Here is a 14,993-nt window from a genome sequence, read left to right on the forward strand (position 1 = left end):
CTTAAGTTCTGGGAAATTTTCTTGAATTATTTATTTAGTGACTTCCTCCCTTTGTTTCCTTTGTTCTATCTTTGCCGCTCTGATTACTCAAATTTTGGAGTTCTTAGACTGATCCTCTCATTTTCTTATCTTTCTTATGTCCCAGTTTTTGTCTTGTGCTCCATATCCTAACAGATTTCAACTTAAAAATCCAGAATTTCTACTGCGTTTTTTAAATATCTATTGTTTTTAATTTCCAAAAGCTCTTTTCAATTCTCTTTTTTAAGAGAACCATGTTATTTGGGGAGGATGAAATCTTTTCTTTTTGCCTTTGGAACCATTTTGGATGGGTCACAAAAGCAGCCTTTCTGTTATTTATGTTGATAAGTAGTAATAGCATTATTGATTTTAGGACTTTTGGGAAGAAATGTGCTTATTCGTTTTATGCGTGTGTGTGTGTGTGTGTGTGTGTGTGTGTGTGTGTGTTTTAGGAAAACGTTTTTATCAGGAGTTACATTTGGCTGCTATAGCCGTGAGTCAAAATAACAGTAGCTTAAATATGAGAGAGAGTTTTCTTTTCTCTCATATGAAATAAGCCTGAAGTTAGAAAATTCTGGGATTTTGTGACAACTCCATCTTGTCATCAATATCCTAGACTACTTCCAACTTTATGCCTCTTGCTGGCTTCCATCCTCATGGTCATTTCATGGTTACAAGAAGGCCACAGCAGCTCCGCCATTCACATTCTCATTCCAGAACGAAAAAGGAAGAAGAGGGAATGTGGAAAATGGAAGGGCAAAGAAAAAAATCACTTGCCAGCTAAATAAGCTTCTCCAGGAGCCTCATTCAATGATTTTCACTTACATCTCACCGACCACTTTCAGTGGCATGGGAAGATATAAAAGGTAGACTTCTTCTTTTTTTTTTTTTTAACCTGGGTTTGTTATCCTCAAAGACACAGGGATTCTGGTAGGGTGAAAGAAGAAGCACATGTATATCAGTTAAACATTTCCCAGTGTCTGCCATACTGCCATATTTTGCATTGATTCCCAATATTTAAGTCTTTGAATTCTCTTCTATTTGAAAGAAAAAATGTTCACACCTAAGCCCTAGTATATGAAATAAAACCATAAATTTGAAGAATTTTACTAAATCAACTTTTAAAAACATCATTATAAAAAACAAATCATTCTAATTTTGAAACACATCTATTACCCAAAAGATGTCTTCAAACTCAAAGCTAGCTAGTATATCGTATAGCTTTTCATTACTGCATATTAGATCTGAATGCAAAGAAAATAGGTGTACAACTACTCAAAAACAAAATACCAAATCATATTTTATTCAGGTATTTTGCACCTAAAAAATTTATGTTGAGTTTGATTAGCCCTTTATGTATTTTATCAGTTTTGCTGTGTTTGCTATCATGAAAGCTGAAGCAGTGGCTATAAGATTATTTTATACATCAGTAAAAGTACTTTAGCATGTTGTAATTGCAGAGTCCTCTTAGTTGTTTTAAAAAAAAACTCAAAAAATGATAACACTGTACTCCCTTGTTCTACATGAAGGGGCACATTCTTCCCAAGATACTAATGCGTAACATAGAATAGTAATAATAGGTGCTTGAAAATGTGTACTCAGGGAAGAATATGACCTCTTAAAATTACTTACAAACGGAAATCTATGCACTACGACTGCCAAAATACATTTCATCACAACTAAAACTAATTTTCCATTCTTGCAAATACAATTATAGGAATATTAAATGAATTCCAAGTGGTAAACTGAAGATAAAGTTTCCTAATTTCAAGTTTACGTAGTAACATGAATGGTATTTAAGCAACTATTTCTCTAACTCAGTAGTTTTCAAACTTTACTATAGAGGTGGAACCCTTCTACAAAAGAAATCTTATTAGGAAGACCAGTTGACCAAAAACAAACAATGACAACAAAAATAACCCTTCATTATTTAAAGTGATGAGAGAGGGACCCAGAGTCCTGGCCAGCAGACCTTCTGAGTCCCAATTCTACCAACCAGTTTTTCATAGAGGTTTATGAGTCCCTTCTGAGATAATACTAGTGCTTTTAAGACACTTAAAACCACTGATTCCTTGTTCATTTATTAGGTACTTATAAGATAAAATTTTTAAAAAATGATTCTGAAATTAGGGGAGGTCTAAGGACTGTAACCAAGGCATAACAGCTTATCTTTCACCAGAATAATATCCAGACTCTAACAAGTAGACCAAAGCAGTATGAAAAAAAGTTCAGCAAGAATCAAAGCCTCTTGTCTCTTTTTCCTCCGCCGTCCTTACTGTAGGCTTCCATACTCAAAGTCACCCCATAGTCCAAGATGTCTGCTTGAGATCCATCCAACATCCCCTTATTCTGATAGAATGGAGGAAAGGAAAAAAAGGATGAGGGAAAAAGAAAATTGCATCCTGTTGTCTATTTTTCTTTTATGGAGACTTCATACAAGTTCCATGCAGAAACTTCCTTGGCCAGAATTTAGACACCTGATCATACCTACCTGCAATGTTTTCCACATATGAGGTCTGTAGTTTCATTTTACTGCGTTGCAAACTGATAAGATGTCCTGTTACTGCTTCAAGGATGCTGACAGGAAAAAGAGATTCTGGGTCTTGATCCGTCAGGGCTCAGTAAGCAGCATGGGCACCAGCATGCTTGTGTCTGTTCTGTTTACCACCCAAGTCCCACAGAAGCCATGCCATGGGCCCAGATGAATGCCTGCTGCATGTGCAGTGGGTTACATTACAGGAAAAGAGCCTGAGCTTCAAAAACCCACCTTTTCATAGCAAGTAGTATGCAAGCCTACTCTTTGTCTCAAAGGAAGATAGTACATCATTCAAAGCTGACAAAACAGCCCTGAGACCCCACACCAGCCTGATGGTGGGTGAGATGCTTCAAGATTCCATACCCCCACAGAAGCTTGGAATAAGCAGCAAGAACTGGTAGAACTATCTTTCTCAAAATTCAAAAAACTGTTAAAGTATTGCAGTAAAAAGTGTCAAATCAAGAAAAAAACCTACTTAAAAGCAGTAATATTTCATGGCATTCGGGCTGGTCCCTTCCAGCCTCCTCACTGGCCAAACGTAGAGCCAGCCACATTCCCAGTGCAGAGGAATGTCCCAGTACTGGAGGGAGCACACTAACTCTCATGGATATACTGAGAGCTTCTATGTCTGGCCCAATTTGTCTGGTGTGGCCTAAGGGATTCGCTGTCCCAGAACTTGCCCTACTTGTAGAAGGCAGCTGACAGAGCTCTCCTACAGAATGCTGTGGGACAGCAGTCAAATTGTGCTGCTTAATACAAGTCAGTTGTGCTAACTGTAGGATATACAGTGCAGAATCTGGTGCCACAGAAAAATTGATTCCTAGGGAAGAGGGGACATCTGTATCCATGTAAACAGGGGAATTCCTTGGAATATACACTCATGCCCAAGACAAGATGCATAGGCAAAAAGGATCAGGGAGGCCCTTATGCTTGGGCCTGAAGCTATTCTCTAAACTCATAGTATAGGTAGTCCCTAAAAGATAGCACTTGCACAGGTCAATCTGTAAAATCTAGGAAAGATGTTTTCTTTTACTCCCTCCTTATTTCTTTTTCCTTCCTTATTTCTTTTAGCTCTGGCATTCAAGGGAAACACTTTCATAACACTAGCTGGAAATAAGCTTAAGGAACAGAGCTAAGAGTCTAAATTCTAGCAATAACACATTAAAATATAAAAATGTTCAGGTTTCAACAAAAGAATACAAACATACAAAGAAACCAGAAGTGATGGTCCAGGCATAGGAGAAACTGTCAATGAACAGGACCAGACCTGAGGCATACCAGGCAAAGACTTTTAAAAAAAAATCATCCTAAATATACTCAAAGAGCTAAAGAAAAACATGTTAAAGAACTTAAGAAATCAGGAAACCAACAGATTAACATAAAGAGAATATCATTGAAGAGGTAGAAAATATGAAAAGAAACCAAACAAAGCCGAAAATCACAGTAGCAGAAATTTAAAAATTTCCCAGAAGGATTCGACAGCAGAAGAAAGAGACCTACAGCACAGCATATTATAATCAAACTGTTGTATGCCAAATATAAAGAGAGAATTCTGAAAGTTGCAAGAGAGAAACAATATGTCACATAGAAAAGAGTCTCAATAAGATTAGGTACCAATATCTCATTAGAAACCATAGAGTCAGGAAGACAGTGGGATGACATATTTAAACAAAAATTGTCAATCAAAGATTTCATATCCAGCAAGACTGCCTTTCAAAAAAAAAAGGGAGAGAGTAGTATATATGTAGATAAATAAAATCTGAAGGAGTTCATCACCACTAGATTGGCCCTACAGGAGATTCTAAGAAGAGTTCTGCATGCTAAAAGGAAAGTAAAGCTCTCTGGTGAGAATAACAACATCAGTAAATATAAAAGCCAGTACTATTGCATTTTTGGTTTTTACTTCACTTTTTATTTCCTACAGAATCTAAAAGCCAAATACATAAAATGTAATGATAAATCAGTGGTTTGGGACTCATAATGTAAAACATGAAATGATGTCAAGGAATACATAAAGGTGGGGGTACAGGGAGATATGTATATGTTATACATACAGATTATGTATAACATTGAAATTAAGTTAGTATCAAAGTAAATGAGATCATTATAGATTGTGGATATTAAATTTAAGCAACATGGTAACTACAAAGAAAATCTCAGAAACTATGTACACTCATAAAGGCAGAAAGTAAGAGTACAGGTTGTCAGGGCAGAGGGTAGGGGAAATGGGTAGTTAATGTGCAATGGGTATAGGATCTCTATTTGAAGAAATGGGAAACTTTTAGTAATGAATAACAGTGAGGGTTCCCCAAGATTGTAAATGTGGTTAATCCCACTGAATCATATGTTTGGAAGTGGTTGAGATAAAAAAAGTTTATGATATATATATATATATGTTCCAACAATTAAAAAGAAAAGAAGAAATGCAACTAAAGGGACAATAACAATTAAATGCAATACATGATCTTGGGTGGGATCTAATAAGAGAGGAGAGAGGCTAAAAGGGGTGTGTGGTAGTTAGATTCAGTTGTCTATTGGCCAGGTGAAGGCACCTAGTTTTGTTGCTGCAGACATGAGCCAATGGCACATGAACCTCATCTGTTGCGGATTACATCTGCAGTTGGCTAGGAGGCATGCCTGCTGCAATGAATGACGTTTGACTTAATTGGCTGGTGCTTAAGTGAGAGAGAACAAGGTAGCACAACCCAAGTAGCTCGGCGTTCCTCATCTCAGCACTCACAGCTCAGCCCAGGCCTTTGGAGATGCAGAAAGGAATCACGGCAAGGAAAGTTGTTGGAACCCAGAGGCCTGGAGAGAAGGCCAGCAGAGATCACCCTGAGCCTTCCCACATAAGAAACAACCTCAGATGAAAGTTAGCTGCCTTTCCTCTGAAGAACTAACAAAATAAATCCCCTTTTATTAAAAACCAATCCATCTCTGGTGTATTGTGTTCTGGCAGCTAGCAAACCAGAACAGGGTGTGAGAGGGATATATGAAAAAATCAGAATATATACTATAAGCTTTGGATCAATGTTAATTTTCTTTAGCTTGATAACTGTACTTCAGTTGGTTAAGTGTATATCCCTGTTTTTCAGAAATGTGTATCATAATAACAAGTGTTCAAGGAGCCTTGTGTATATAACCTATACTACAGCATTCAGAAAATGGATTGATACATAGCAAGAGAGAAAAAGAAAGAGCAAGCGAGCGAGAGAGAATGGTATAGCAAATGTAATAAAATGTACAAATTGGTGGATCTGGGTATCTGGTGGAATAGGGATATGTCAGATTTCTGTGCATGGAGTTAGAGCTCCTTGTATTATTTTTGTAACTGTCCTGTAAGTTTGAAAGTATTTCAAAATAAAAAGTTATAAACAAAAGTCGACCTTGCAAAAATGGCCTGGATCAAGAACAGCCAAGGTCTTCCTTCTTGAAATATCTGGTAGGAAAATGCAGGAATGCTCAGGGCTCAGCACTTCTGACCACCCTAAACAATTTAGGGTTCTGTCACTACAGCAGAAAGAGGGAATGAATATTATATATAAAGTTAGTAATTTCTAAAAAAAAAATCGGTAATTTCTGTCACATAAGCTTACTGCATATTCTGAGATTTCTATTTTTATATATTTTTATTTTAATGAAGCTTTCAATAACTCAATATATTCTTCAGTGTTAAAATAAGATAGTTCACTGTAATATTTCATCCAGGCTGGGTTGCAACTAAAATTTGGATACTTTTAGTGAATATGTAGAAGACACATCTTTCCTAAAGAAATTTTGATTCCTGGGGTCTTTGATTTGGTGCAGAAAGAGAAAATTTTGTGTGTGTGCTTATTTTTCCTTCATTTCATGGGGAGAGATTGTTTTTGATAACTCTGTGACAGGAGCACAGCAGGGGTGAATACCATGGAGATGCTGGGATGGCATGTCTTCTCATATCGAGACTCATTACTTGGCTTACAATCTCTGCAAGACATATCAGGATCTCTGCTCTTCAGAGGTTTCCTTCACCAGTGGTATACAACATGCATTGCATTATCACCATACAAAAAGCACCAATATTTGAACTCTTAGGGAAAACAGTTGAGACTGTTCATGGCTAAGGAAACCAGCCCAGGTGCTCTGGTTGTTCCAGGCCCTGCCCAGCCACCTTGAGTGCTGAAAGGGTAAGTGGTTCACCACGTGTTGTAGGCTTTCAGTTGGGAAGTTCTCTTTTAGACCAAGTGCATAAGCAGTGCTGGGCAGAACACCTAGGATGAAGGTCATTCTTCCCTCCCATCCAAGGAAACAATTAAAGCCATTCTGAGGGCTCAAGACAGTCATAGATAATGTCTGTGCTCTGCAGAGCAGTGTTCCCAGAAAGAACACAATTGGTGGAAGTAGTGTTCAAGGGCATAGGCAAGAAGTTCTGGAAGGAGACTGTGTTTCTGTTCCTGAGCATAAGTGACGTGCCACTGGCTTGGAAACGACCCAGAATGATGAGGGAGGCTGTGGTCCTGCATAGGAAGATGAGTTCCAAGAGCCATTGAAATTTTATATTATTGTTTGTATGACAGCGTGAACTTACAGGCTGCTGAAGTACCCAACAACCTGTTCTATCATAGATATATTACTCTATATCAGTATTATCACAGTAAGGACTGGATCAATAATGTTTTACTTTATGTATTAGGATTCACATATCATTAGAAGGTGTGTGTATATATGTGACAGCTTTTCTTCCTTGCAGTAGATAAATATGAATTTATACATATGATCTAGGAGAATGTATTAGAGTCTGAAATACAGTTCATATTGAGGCCTCTCTGTGAAGTATTTCTAAAAGGAGGACACAAGTGTTGGTTTAATTTACAAAAGCCTTACTTGAAAGAAGTATGGATTCAAATTCAATTTTGCCCTTCACCTGAAACTCCTGTAGAAACATTGCATTTGAAATAGATTTAGAATGTTGCAAAATGTAGTGAGGATGTGTTTTGTGAGAGTCCTCCAAGACTTGATTTTTTATTACCTTTCTTTGAGATCTGGAAGTGAATTTACTCTGTTATAATAAAAATGTTTTGCTTAAAATAATTTGCCATCCCAAATTCCATTAACATTTTTACAACCCTAATCCAAAATAAAATGATAAGCAATTATAGGGCAATAGGACAAATATTTGGGGGCAGAAGTACTTTATAAGAGCCATTAAAATCACCTTCTTCTTCTCCACGCTACCATCATCATCATCATCATCAACATCATCAACATTAGCTTCATGATATCTGGCCTCTGATGGGCACTTACCATACACCAGGAATGGTCTTTACAGTTTCCAAGGGTTAGTTCTCTGAATCTTCACAATCCTATCAACAGGATTGTTGTTATCTCCATTTTACAGATTAGGGAACCAGGTTTGGCAATGTTAAGCAATTTGCCCGAGAGGTTAAGTCCAGCCTCCAGGATTCAAGTGAAAGTATTCTGAACCGAGGGCCTATTCTTTGATCCTGCTTGTAGCCTGTTTGATTAGAATGAATGTAAATTTGAATTCCCATTTGTTTTATACCTATTCTCTTGAAATAATCCCACATATGAGAATAGCTCCTCTCTCTATGTACTTTGAAGCGATCCTAATAAGCCCATTTACCATATATTTAGGGCTAAATGACCAAGATATGCAATCTGTGGTCACCAGGGGCTATTTGTAAAACAATTCATTTGTTTCTGACCTGCTCTTGTTCTGCTCCAGTTTCTTCCCTGTTCCGGTTTGTGTCCTGACCTTGTAACTTGACTACTTTCCTGTTTATTACCCTCCTTTTGCCTTTGGACTTGACCCTTGTACTTGCTTTCCCAGCCTTGGGTCCGCCATCCCTTTGTCTCTTCCATATCAGAGTTCTTTGATGATCTAATTGTATCTTCATTTTGAGCAAATGGCACTGAACTATTTAACCAGTGTTCTCAATGGGCTCAACCCCATCCCTTATGTGTGGCGAGGGAGTAGGTGTTCAAAATCCACTCAGCATAATTCCTATTTTAATTTAAAACTTTTGAAAACTAAATATAGAATTAAGAAAATATCTGGGAAAGCAGTTTATTCAGGCAGAGCCCACAAAAATATGGGCAAGGATGATGATGTTGGAATAATGTTTGTGACGTTTAAGAAATTAGGCAATTTCTATAGACATAAAAATGCCCAGACTCCCTTCCTTAAGAAGGCCAACACTAAAGGGCATCCCATTTCCAGAACTCCCTGTGGGATCTGCTGAGGCCTTTGTCAAAACAATTCAATGCTTCCCATTTCCCATTCTCATTTCTTTCACCGCTCCCTCACCCACCTACATATTGATTTTATGGGCACTCTCCAATAAACTTCATATCTCCTAGGGAATCTGAACAATGTCAAAGTATACAAATTGAAATTTCACTTTGATAAAGTGATTACAATCAAATGTTCAAGCTGTCAAGGTACAACCTTTTTTTAAAATTTTTCTTTTAATGGTGCAACCATTTTGATTCAGAATATACCTTCTTTCTTTGAAGGCTTGGAAAACACCTGACCTTAGAAATAGAAATAATAGTGAAGTGGAAAATAATTTTTAAATATTCAACAAATTTTGTTTTCAGAAATAAGATTGGGAAGAAATGATCAGAAGAAAATTTCACGAAATTCAAGACAAGAAAAACTTTAGGAAGAAAGAGTTACCCAAGGCTAGTTTTTGGACCCGGGCAAGGTCAAATCAGGCTGTAGAGTACAGGTGGTGAAAAAGGCCTTAAAGAAATTTACAAAGTGTATGTTTGGTGGGCAGATTGGTTGGAGGGGAGTTTCTAGGATCAGAAATCAATCTGTTGAAATTTCAGACCTGGAAGAAAAGACAGTATCTGCAGGATGGGGAAAGAAGCAAGAAGATAGCTAGGACAGTATGTCAAAAGTAGATCAGACTGGAGAGGGTAGGCCATAAAGAAACTAGAGAACTACTGCCAACTTCACTAGTTATTTCTAGCTCACCAAGGGGAAAGGATATTCCAAAGAATTTTATTTGGGGAGCCTGTGTGCACAGTTCACACCAGAGATCGCTGTACTAGCAGGATGGTCCAGCTGGGGTTCAGAGTTGGGTATTCAGTATTGTCCAGACACACAATCACCAGGTGAACCACAGAGTAATGCAGAAAGCAGGTGGCTGTTGGTGTGGCTTGGTACCTACAACGGGGGTGCTGGTAGTGGAGGTGATAGTAGAGATAGGAGCAGCGGTGGTGTTGGTAGTGGGAGAATGTTGATAGCACAGTCCTTGTTGTAGGTAGTATGTGTATGTATTGAGAGATAGGATCAGTGGGGATGCTAAGAAGCCTGAAAGTCAGAAATAATAGGGAACTGTTTATAGAGATGTCTTCCAGCTAGGAATAGGATCAGTTGTACAACCTACAGATCCATTCCATATCCCTGATAGAAGGAAATCTGACTTTGGAGAAAAGCAGTTATGAACATGACCATAGAGAGGGAATAATATTCCTGACCATTTCTGACGTACATATGGCCCCCAGTGTTTGTAGTCAGCCTGCTGTTTTTGGCTCACTCCTTCCCTTCTTTGCCTTTGAACTTCAAAATTGGATGCGGCTAGGGCTTAAAACACATTGCCCTTGACCTTAAAAAGAAAGAAAAAAGGCTTGCTCTTGAAAAAGTAATTTCCCACTTTATTTTCACTGGGATGGTCTTTGAAACATATAAAGTTGATTATACGCTCCCACTTCTTAAATCTTCAATAGCTTTCCAATACCCTTAGTATAATGCTAGTGAGAGCCTTGAATTTATGGATGTTTTATCACCATTCATCTACCTTGCAATCACCCAATCATATCTGCCTCCTGATGGAGTGAGTGTCTGGCGTCTTGTTTGTTTCTGTGATGATCTCAGTGCCTGGCACATACCAGGTACTTGATTATCATTTATTTTAAAAATGAGCAGTAGCTATTCCCTTATCACCCATCCCTCCTATGTTTAAGGAAATTAATTACTTGGTGAGAGTGAAATAACAGAGTAGAGGGTACAAAACCACCTTAAATTAAATAAGGCATTGCAATGCCTCCCTTTTTTTTATCTGTTTGATCAGCTAGTCCCAGTTTCCCTGGGCTCTAAATTCTACTGGTTTTGAAAGCACTTCAGAGCTGTTCTTAGTCTACTTTCTCTTCACCATCTCCTAGGCTTTACCTGCTAATTCACTGAATTATTAAGGGTTTTAAAAATCCTTAGTAATTTTTATATTTTAAAAGTCCTTAATAATTCAGTGAATCTCTGCTACACATACATAATTATCATATAGCATAATATTTGTATGCCTTAATATATGCCAAATTAATCTTTCTATAAATTTTATCTTATTAAAATAGTAAATATTCACATATGCTCAGACTTCATGTTTTATAATCTATCATATGCACCCTAACTGCAACTTAAGCAAAAAGAAAGAAAAAATGTCAAAATGTAACTATACCAAATATAAATAAGCACATATTTGTTAGTAAGTTAGAGCAAGCTTTTTCAATAGTTAAACTATTTCATAAAGAACATGAAATGTATCACAGAGATAAAGAGCAAAAGTCCAGAGAGTATATTGAAGACACAAAGGCCCTTAAAGTAGAAATCAAATATTCCCTTGAAATGTTACTGATGTGTTCGTCAAATTTTTCACCTTGTCCTTTTCAATCTTTCCATCTCATTACTGAATGTGCTGGTTTGAAATGATGTATGTACCCTAGAAAAATCCCATTTTGTAAAGGCAGCCATTTCTTCTAATCCCTATTCAGTACTGTATGTTTGAAACTGTAATCAGATCATCTCCCTGGAGATGTGATTTAATCAAGAGTGATAAACTGGATTGGGTGGAGGCATGTCTCCACCCATTTGGGTGGGTCTTGATTAGTTTTCTGGAATCCTATCAAAGAGGAAACATTTTGGAGAGAGATTCAGAGAGAGCAGAATGATGCAGCTACAAGAAATAAGTCCATCAGCCAGCGGCTTTTGGAGCTGAAGAAGGAATACGCCTCCCAGGGAGCTGGAGAGGAAGCTCGTAGATAATGCCGTGTTCACCATGTGCCCTTCCAGCTGAGAGAGAAACCCTGACTGTGTTTGCGATGTGCCTTTCAACTTGAGAGAGAAACCCAGAATTTCATCAGCATTCTTGAACCAAGGTATCTTTCCCTGGATGCCTTTGATTGGTTATTTCTATAGACTTTAATTTTCTTGGCCTTAGAACTGTAAACTAGCAACTTCTTAAATTCCCCTTTTTAAAAGCCATTCCATTTCTGGTATATTGCATTCCAGCAGCTAGCAAACTAGAACACTGAGTTAGAATTACTAAGAATACACCAAATTCATTTGTTCTTACATACTTTTTTAGAAATATAGTATCTTCTGTCGAAAGACAAATCAGAGTCGAGTCTACACCAACAGTATTTTATTCAGGACACAAAAGTTTTGCTGCAGTAAAGGAAGCCAGATCACTTGTAAGAATAGAAGTAACTTCAGAGTTCTAGGGATGGCAAATTGTTTTTATGGACATATAAAGGAAGTTAGCATGACTCGTATTGATTGACAGGAGTCTGTCCATGATATGAGGACAGGAATAGGGCAAATGGGCTTAATTCTGTATTGGGTCAAATATAATGAGCGAGGGATTTTATTGGCTATCTTGCATTTCAAATTTCAAAAGATAACAAGAAGAAACTCAAGAGGGAATTTCAAAGAGGAAGTTAAGTATGGTTCTTCTTTGTTTTATTTTCTTTGTTTTGTTCTGTTGGTTTTGGCTCTGAGAAGTATCCAAGGCTTTCTCTATCCAATTTTATCACTATATTCATTAAATATTTAATCCTTTAGCAACAAAGATAAGACCACTAATATCAGAGGCTAATTATTAAGTTTATGGATTAAGTCCTTCATTTTTGTCCATCAGTTTTTGTTTTCAATTTTACCACAGTGGAAAGCTTAAGAACTAACAGTGGGTAGGCAAAGGCCTTGAAAGATACCGATTCTCAAAAAATGATACAGATGCAGTGTATAGTTTAAAAGCTTTCATTTCTCTATTCCTCCCTTTGATGCTTTTTCTTCTAGTTTCCAATTTCCTCTAAGTAACCAGCATTTTTTAAGTTGTGAAGGGCAGCACAGATAACTCACTTAGCACTTTATCAAGAGGTGCTTGATAGGTGGCCTCTGGCTGACTCCTTGCATTTTTACAGTGAACTTCAGGGAAAAATACTTCTAAAATACAGGTACTCACCGCTAAAATATAGACTCCACTAGAATCTTCAAATATCGCTACTTATAAGGAAAGATGCAAATAACTTCAGAAAGTATTTAAAAAACTACAAATCCCTTTGGATTATACTTTGGATTATCTAATATTCTTGACTTCCATTAACTATGTTACATAATTAAAGAATTATGTACCATAATTCTCAATACTCAAAATCTGTGAGTATTTTAAGAAAAAAAAAAAGTAGTGTGATAGCACCAGTGATGAAAACATGCTATAAAGCTTCACAATGAAAGCCTAGAAAGGTGTGCGGGCGGTTCATGGTAGAATACTTGCCTGCCATGTGAGAGATCTGGGTTTGACTCCTGGCCCCCACACCCTCAAAAAATAGAAAATAAAAAAGAAAGAACAATATTGGTGCAAGAAATGACACAGATAAGACATGATCCAACAACAGATGCTATAATATGAGTCTAATTATAGGATAATCGAAGCATACCCAATATCAATTGGGACATTCTTGTTGTCTTGAAGTTTTGATGAAGTCCCAAATCTCTGCACACAGTGGGTATTTAATCCACAAATTCTAAACAGATATGCTAGACCCATCCCCACTGCACTTATTAGGAGAAAGGTAGCATTGGTCTTCACAAACTGCCCATTATCCACTTTCAGACCACATTAAAGAAAGAGTAGGGATTGAGAGAACTGTATATTGGCAAAGTTTTCCTCCCCAGTTCACAGTGCTTCTCTGTTACTTCCCCAGACATGTGAGGGGAGATTCAAAGAGAATCCCTCCAGAGTCTGGTACTTCTACCAGCAGGAAAGCATTTGATCGCCCAGGCAGTATGCTTGCTGAGCTGTGAAACACTTAGGCCTATCTCGTGTAGCTATTGAAACAGAGCATCAGCATCATAAGACAGTCTTTACAGAAACTTGGTCTGGGTCCCCTGGAGTTTGGGGGTCATAGAGATTACTGAATGAATTTCCTCTAGAAAAATTTGAATGTGGGAGGCTGCCTGGGATTGCTTATGATGGCAGATCCAAGTTGCTGAGTTCTCCTAGACCAGAGCCATCTTGAAAGGGCACCCCAAAAGAACTGCCTGCTGGGTGAAGGAAGCCCAGCAGAAGAGTCCATGTGGGGTGTACCAGGAAAGCAGGACTTGAAGGGGAGTCTTTGGAGAACAGCAGGCATGTACATCATCCCCACAGCAGGCAGACATCCAAAAGTCCAGAGAAGAGAGGCACCAAAAACTCACTAAATCACCCGTAAGAGAATGAGTCAGCCTTTGGACACCTACCATTGAAGACAGTTTTCAACATCCAGCCAAGAAGAAAAGATAATTTTGCTTCTTTTCATCTCATTCCCGGCTTTTTACCCTAAATGCGTGGGAGCCAGAAACCACGATGAGTGAATTGAGAGGAGGGCGAATGTACAGAATGAATGAAACCAACAACATCCAGTTAAATCTGGGGGGAGGGGAATGGGAAGGAGAGGTGTTTTAAATTGAATATTAGGTTATTTTAAAATAATTTAGTTTGGACAGGAATTTTTAATACAATATTCAAAAATAAAGGCTGATTACTAATTCCTCAAAATGGCTGTAAAAGCATTGAGATCTGTGGTGGTTTTAAACTATATCTGCAAACTCTCTGGCACTCCGTCCATCAAGAGATGGAGTCCAGGTCCCCTCTTTTTGTACCTGGTGAGGCTTTATGACTGCCTCAATGAATGAAATATGGCAGAAGTGACTGCAGGGCTTCAGAGGCTAGGTCAGACAAGGCCAAACAGCTAGGAGCCTTCAGCTCCCATGTAAGGAGTCCTGGCTCCTCTAACCACAGGGAGAGACCATATGGGGCAGGGATGGGGGCAGGGAGATGGAGAAAGAAAGAGGGAAAAAAGAGAACGAGGCTCAAGAACTATAGGGCTGTGCCTAGGAAGAAGTAGATGAGGCACTCAACTCCAGTACAAAATTTAGGGAGGTTCCAAAAAACTCAGTAATCAAGGTAAATGATATTTTTAGGCAGTATTTTCTAAAATAAAAATCAATGCAAAAATCCATAAGGAATAACATCAGTATTTTAAGTAGAGACAGGATCATCTATGTATTGTTTATTACTGACTGTTCATTTTGCCTCAGACTCCAATACGGCTTGGCACAGCACTCATTGATGGAAAGGGACAGAAGGAAATTTTCTGGTGCAAAGGAAATATTCCA

Source organism: Tamandua tetradactyla, chromosome 2 (assembly GCF_023851605.1).
Source record: "Tamandua tetradactyla isolate mTamTet1 chromosome 2, mTamTet1.pri, whole genome shotgun sequence".
Taxonomy (NCBI): domain Eukaryota; kingdom Metazoa; phylum Chordata; class Mammalia; order Pilosa; family Myrmecophagidae; genus Tamandua; species Tamandua tetradactyla.